General features: G+C 39.2%; 1 pseudogene; it reads right to left on the reverse strand.

Moving 5' to 3' along the window:
- Positions 1-3596: 3596 nt before the first annotated feature.
- Positions 3597-3973, reverse strand: LOC100630347 (small ribosomal subunit protein uS3 pseudogene; annotated as a pseudogene).
- Between the last annotated feature and the right edge of the window lie 3917 nt (positions 3974-7890).

Here is a 7890-nt window from a genome sequence, read left to right on the forward strand (position 1 = left end):
ATTTGATTTCAAGACACATTGCACGTTTTTCCATATAACACGACCCTGAGAATACTTTTTCTGTCTTCATCCAAAGAAATAGGTATCTGTTCTGTCACTGGAGGAAAAAATGGTCCTTTTGGACTTTCAATGTATTATGCCACCTGCCTAGGGTATTTTCAAGAGTAGTTTTAACTAAACTCGATTTTTGCTTCATAGGCTGACTTGAGAGCTTAACTCTTTTTTTAGGATGAGGCTTGACTGCCTTCTTAGTCATCATTGATCCACTAGTTCTATTAAACTTTCCTTTTACATAACACCTTGGAATTTTATAATCTGAGTACATAATTTTCCTCTATTGCCTTTCTTTTTCTTCTGACTCACAAAATATTTGTGAGTCTAAATAGAAACCACTCTTTCCTTCAGAATAACCTGTGAAATACCTTTGGCTAAGAACTTTAAACAAATGAAAATCTCTCACACACCTTGGGGAACTGCATAAGGTGTTCTGTAAAATCAATAAGGCTGCAACACGCTCAGTATTGAGCTGGCCTTGGAAAAAGGATACTTATCTAAGAAAGCAGAGATCCTCTCTCCCATTGAAGCTATGAAGTTAATTAATTCCTTTATAAGGAAGGGTCTGCTTTCTTGAGATTCTGAGACTTGGTCTTTAAGCCCAGCCCTTCTTTTGACTTATATTGTGACCTTGGGCAATTAACTATCCATCTTTGAACTTGACGTCCTCACCAATTTCAAGAAAGGTCAGAGGTAGTAATACGTATGTTGTCTCCATCCTTGGAAAGGTGAGTTCTACTCCAGCTATCCCACATAAGCATATACTAAGTCAAAACAATGTGTCAATATCAACAAAGTTTCTAGCCCACCTAAGACTTTCCAACTGAGAAATTCTGGTGCTACCACCATCTGTAACTGTGGCCTGGTTTGAAAAGATGGAAGGTAATATAGGAGAGCAATGGACAATTTTTGTTTTTCATGTATTTCAAGTGTAAGTAAAATTACCAAGATAACTAGTTGGACCACCCTAAGCATATAGTGAAAAATAAACCCCTGTATCATTGGATTTGGCCTATGTCCAGGTCAACTAACAAAATCTTTCATGACACTAGATACCCTTCAGAAATTTTATCTTTAAAGATTTATACTTATAAGCTGATGGGACTTCTGACTTCCCCTATTAGGAGGCAAATCCTATTGCCAGGGCAACCCCTTAAGCCTGTGTTTGTTAGTTAGGGACAGGGTTGTAGAAATACAAAGTTAGATGCCAGACATTTTAAATAAGATCCCTTATTCCGCAATTTGCCCAGGTCGCCTCCCACACTTAGGCCTCTAGATGTGATAGATGATTATTTCATATGGCTCTTCCCAAAAGGCTGCCCACGCTGCCAAATTTTTGTCATCTGAAGTCTCACAGATTACAGAGCCTCTTCATTCTACTTACTAAGACGCATTTCAGTCCTGAAATTCAGGAAGCATAGGGATTCAGGACAGGACCCTAGAACAGAGGCACTGCTGGAAGGAGAGCAGGAGAAACTTTCTACACCAGTTATGCCTTCAAAGAAATAAATAAAAATAAAGACATGTGTGGAAATGGCTTTTGTTAAGATTCTGATGAAAAGATGTCAGAAGAAACAGTGTTAAAGCAAGACTTTGTGAGTCACAGACAATACGGGGAAAGAGTAGCATCTTCTCATGTGAATACTCCTCCATCAACCAATGGTACAGAGAGTGCTCAACCCACCAGCTCCTTCCCATGGTCCTCCCCCATGATTCATCTTACCTATGGCCTTGCCCGAGAAACCATGAATTCTAACCCTCTCATTTACATTTGGGGTGACTGAGGCATAGCATTAAGAAAAAGCTATTTGCTTATGGGCATAAAGCTAGTTTTAGTGACAATAACAGGAATAGAACTCGATCTTTCCTGTATACAGCTTTGCTGGTAGTTGTGTGTGTGTGTGACAGGGTCTTAAATGAAACTTAGTCTCCCATGAACATAAATATATATACATATATATGTATATTTTTTTTCCCCAGAAACACACTAATCTGTGAGCAGTAGCAAAATTCATAGGAGTCACTCATTTCATTTTCAGGACAGAGAAGAACTGAGGTGCCTAAATTAAAAAAGAAAAGAACTAGAAATTATCTAGTCTTTTCTGCCAAGAGCAGAATTTCACACTGATTCATGTCAGCTCCCTTCCCACAATCACGTCTCCCATTTATAATTGCTAAATATGCCAGGTTCACAACGTTTTCCCATTTGGGTGCCCTATTTGAATTTGTGTATAAATATTCACTCCTCCAAATGTTCTATTTGAATACACAAAATATCCAATTCAGCACAGAGTGCATAGATTCAGGGCCGGAGGCGTGTGGTGTACTGCAGAATAGCACTGATTCAGGAGTCAGCTTATAGAGGTGTGGATGTGGCTCATCCATACGCTCGAAACTCTGGGGACCTCAGTTTCCTTCTATGAACCTGTTTCCTGATTCCCAAATTGGGAGAAACGACTTTTCATGTTCCTTTCATGGATAACTGGGAGAATCATTTGAGCTCAGGGATAAATTTGTTTCTTTCAACTTTTCAGGATCCTCTGAGAATAAAGGAAAGAAATGCAATCGAAGGCGTGGACTTAAGGAAATAACAAGGAAACTTGGAGCCAGGTGATATGGACTCAGTTCTAGTGCTTCCACCAACTTGCTCACGTTTCTTCTCTGGGACGCAGTGTCTCCATCAGTAAAATGAGAGACTGAGACTGAATGATCTCTTATGTCTCCTCCAGTTCTGTTTCTGGGTGATTGACTATTTGCAGCATTGTTAAGCAGTACTGCCACTGGAGCTTGAATTTAAGGAGAATCATACCAGTATTTGCATTAACCCTTTGGCTGCCTTCAGAGCCAGGATTCAGCCACTACAGTGTGGAATATGAGATTATGATCTGACACAGTAAAACTTGGCATGCATAACAACTAAAAGCAAGGTGAGACCCTAAATTGGGTCCTAAAAAAACAAAAAAAAATAATAATTAGTGAAAAAACCAGTGAAATATAAATAAAGTCTTAAGTTAGTTAACTTAAGTTCCAGTGTTCATGTTTTGGTTTTGATAGCTGTGCTGTACGGTTGGGTAAGATGTTAACATTAAGAGAAGCTAGACGAAGTGTTCATAGGAACTCTCTGTACAATCTTTGCAACTCTTCTATAAGCCTAAAATTATTTCAAAGTAAATAGAAAAATAACACTATTTCATCATAATCACTTCAAGTACATGTTGAAAATGCAAATTTCTCCAATTCTGGAGACACGGAAATGACAGTCCTGGAGCAAGGCCTAGGAATCTGCATTCCAAAAGGTACACAAGAAGATTCTGATGTGGCTTTTCCAGGGATTTTTCACTGGAGAAGCTCTGATCTGAAAGAAACATTGATCCATGGTAAAATGAATGATGATTGGAGAGGAGGAAATGAAAAATACAACCTGAGGCTGTAAAAAGTCTCTTGGGTGAGATCTAGATTTTTTTCCTGTTGTGAAAGATTTTTATTAAAGTTCTTTACAGAGCAACATCCAGACTCCAGATCCAGCTGCCAAGGAGACCCTGTTATGCTGTGGGTACCGGCTGGGGCACAGCAGGTGGCTCTGGCTTCCCACCCTCCTATTCTGAGATGGGGGTGGCAGGATCTCATCTTTGGTTTCCACAAAGCTCATATGGTCAGGCAGGGGCTTCTTAGGGCCGTTCTTACCAGTTGGGTTCCAGGGCCATTCTTACAAGTTGGGTTCCAGGGCAGCATGGTCTTAACTTTGATGCCCAGCATACCCTGTCTGAGCAGCACATGGCACACGGCAGTGACAACATAGCATTTAATAGGATCCCCACTATGGATCTTCAGACCATCCATAAACTTCGTGGATTTAGCACTCTGTCCTTCAAGTTTCCCCAGATACCACAACCTCTCAGTACTTAGCCCCACTGTCCATTATGAACCACAGCACCCCACATCAGGCCCTCTGCACAGTAGGCCTCCTAGGAGTTTGTCACACAGAGACTCTGCCTGGGCAACGGCACACAGACCTCTCTGGCCACCTTCTCAGCATACCTCCACCAGTTGCTGTATGACATTAGGCAAGTTGTTAATCCGCTGGGCCTCAGATTCCTCATTTATGAAGGAAGATGGTAAATATATGGATTTCTAATGGTCATTCCTGCATAGCGCATAAAAGGAAGGTCCAGAATGGTGAATAGTAGGCTCCAAAACCTTATGTCGGCAGCCACAAGCCTCCGCCAGCACCTCTGCAGAATCCTTTTCTCTTATGGCTCTCAACAGGACATGGCTTTGTGCAGCATCGTTCCCATGCATGCAAGTGTCTGGCCCCGCAGTGATTTAAACACAGCCACAAAGGAGACACAACCATGAGAAAAAACACAGTCACAGTAACAAGGTCAGCAGCGGGGGACATTAGATTTTGTATTTGCTTTATTGAGTGCAGAAGCAGAGACTGCAGTTCTGATAGCACGCCCTTTTGCTTTGCGAAATAGAAATCCTAACTTCCATCTGCGAAGACTCTGGGGAGAGGAAATGAGGTCTCTGGCTCCAGGCCTTTCATTAGAGAGCAGTTTTGTACCAGATGCGGCCACAGACTCAACTACCACATCTCTACAGAGACGCTACCCAAAAGAAGAAGAAAGATGGATTCAAGTCAGCTCAGAGCAACTGAATTGAGAAGTGGCACTGACTAGTCTTGGAACTGCTCCTGGCTTCTTGCTGCACATGCACGCATTAGCATAAACTTCCCAAACCAGAGGAATAAGGTCTATGTCCAAATAAAAATTCTACAGGGCAGATAATATGCCAACCCCACCCCATTCCAATTATGTTGCTCTCACTCAACAGTTTAGATAGATGAATGTTTTTAATGGTACCTATGAATCAACTCTAAGTTTTGTTTTCTATACAGAGAGTATATCAGAAGAATATATGACACACTTTCTGAGTACAAAAAGGTTATTTGCTCTTATAAAACGTGGTTGCACAGCACATGTAATTTCTCTAAGCCTGGTTTCCTCATTTGTGAAGAGAACTAATAGTACTTACAAATGTAATTTGAATCCTGACAATAATCCTATGAGTTTTATTTTATGTTAAATTATCCACATATATGCAGAAAAGGAACATGAGCTTAGACATCTAAATTTCTCAATTTAGAGATTAAGTACAAGAGCTGGGATTTGAACCCAGATCCAACAACTCTACAGCCCACACGTCTATTAGGAGGACTCCAGGTAAACAACTGTAAACTCTGTAGCTTTTCATAAAAGCCAGAATAAATTTATGTCTCTAAAGCATAAGAAGAAGAGAAAATTTGGGGAAAAAAAAGAAAAAGGTCTATCTTTTATATCTGGTTCGTCAGTGGGACAATTTGTGATTTAGTATGATTTCCTTAGAATGAAATGTGTTCGCTATGTGCAGAAACAGTTCCCTTGACGTCTGGGAAGCAAGGTCTACCCCAAGGTGAAGGACAATGAACAGAAAAGATTCCATCTACTCATTCCAGGGACGCTGGTCTTCTGGATTAAGAATTAGAGATGACGGAGTGAGAAGAATTAAACAGAGTCGATAAGCTGGAAGACAACAGTATAACTGAATCAGGAGTTTGATTTTCCTTTAGGTTTTGTTTCACTTTGTTTACGTGGCGGGAAGACCATGTTATTTGTTTTACCAGGACCCCTGCTTATTGTCACGCAAGTTTTCTGTTTTCCAACTCTAAAGGGCATCACTCATACTCCTAATAGCTATCCATTTGTTGAGACATTATGGCAATTTTCAGGCAGATGACGATAAAGTGACTTGAAGTCTACATGGAAAAATCACATTGATCAAAATCACTTTTTCAGTGAAGATTTTCTCAAGTCACTTTATTGTCATCTGCCTAAAAATTATCCTAATTACCATGCCATTGTTTATGATGATACATTTTTCAACATAGACATTTCCTAAATTCAAGCTATAGTACAAAACAATAGTAATCAAAACAGTATGGTATGGGCATACTTTTAATAAATTGAAAAGGCAATCTACAGAATGGGAGAAAATATTTGCCAACCGTGCATCTAATAAGGAGTTAATATCAAAAATATGTCAAGAACTCACAGAAGTCAATAGCAAAAAAACAAACAACCTAATTAAGAAAAGAGTCAAATGATCTGAATAGACATTTTTCCAGAGAAATATTCAAATGGCCAATAGATACATGAAAAGGTGCTCAACATCACTAATCATCAGGAAACTACAAATCAAAACCACAATGAGATATCACCTCACACCTGTTAGGGTGGCTATTATGAAAAAGACAAGAGATAACAAATGTTGATAAAGATATTGAAGAAAGGTAATCCTGGCACACTGTTGGTGGGAATGTCAATTGGTACAGGCATTATGGAAAACAGTATGGCGGTTTCTCAAAAAATTAAAAATAGAACTACCATATGATCCAGCAATTTTACTCTTGGGTATATAGCTGAAGAAAGTGAAATCAGTATTTTGAGGAAATATCTGCACAATATGTTCATTGCAGCGTTATTCACAATAGCCAAGATAGAGAAACAACCAAAATGTCCTTTCACAGGTGAATGAATACAGAAGATGTGAGATACATATATATATATATATAATTGTTATATTATACTATATATAGTGGAATATATATTCTATATAACGGAATATATACTCTCTCTCTCTCTTTCTCTCTCTCTCTATATATAATGGAATATTATTCAGCCATAAAAAGAATGAAATGCTTCCACTTGCAACAACATAGATGAACCTGGAGGGCATTATACTAAGTGAAATAAGCCAAACAGAGAAAGATGAATATTACATGATATCATTTGTACGTGTAATCTAAGAGGAAATCCCTTATATGTGGAATTTAAAAAAAAGGCCTATTTCATAGAAACAGAGAATAGAATGATAGTTGCCAGGGACTTAGGGGAAGGGAGACATGTGGAGATATAGGTCAAAGGGTACAAATTTTCAGTTATAAGAAGCAGTTCTGAGGATCTAATGTACAGCATGGTGACCATAGTTAGTAACACAGTATTAGACTTGAGAGTTGCTGAAAGTAGATTTTAAGCATTCCTACCACACACACACATGCAAAGAGTTAACTATGTGAGCTGATAGATGTATTGGTTATCTTGATGTTGGTAATCATTCCATAATGTATATCAAATCATCACATTGTCTACCTTAAATATATACTACATTTGTCGCTTATTCTTCAAAAACGTTGGAAAAAAATTATCGTCAGTTAATATCAGAGCTGTGCTTTGCCTTAGAATCACAAAAGAAGGAAAAGGAAAGAATCATGTGAAGGCTGTCTTAAGTCACACGATAAAAATCTAGTGTCACGGTAGACAAGATACCAAAGCCAGAAAAAATCCAGGGATGAACAGGAGAAATGAAGACGTGCTCAGCAGTTGTGGCACACTCCTTTCTTGCTTTCTCCCTATGTCTTCCACCTCGCTTGAGCTCTACCCGTGCTTACAAAGCACATGATCTTGGCTCAATTCTACCCTCCTTTCTCTCTGCTGCTCTGACCAAGTGGCCCAGTATCACTGGAGAAATTCATTTCACCGTGTAAATTGGAGTCTCTACAATTTCATGAGCTAGAGCTACTTATAAGCTTTATGCTTTTTTTGGTCAACTCACTTTTCCATCCTTCTTGGGAATTTTGTAAGCCTTTACCACTCTCTTCGAGCCCAACACTCAGCCTTTGTCTCCTCTTAGCAGATGGCCTTGTCTCTTATTTCATAAAACAATTGAGCCCCCAAATGTGGTTTGTATCAACTTCCTACCCTCCCCACAACCAGGAACTTATCGATATCTATGCCAATC

The sequence above is a fragment of the Equus caballus genome, chromosome 14 (genome assembly GCF_041296265.1).
Source record: "Equus caballus isolate H_3958 breed thoroughbred chromosome 14, TB-T2T, whole genome shotgun sequence".
NCBI classification, from domain to species: domain Eukaryota; kingdom Metazoa; phylum Chordata; class Mammalia; order Perissodactyla; family Equidae; genus Equus; species Equus caballus.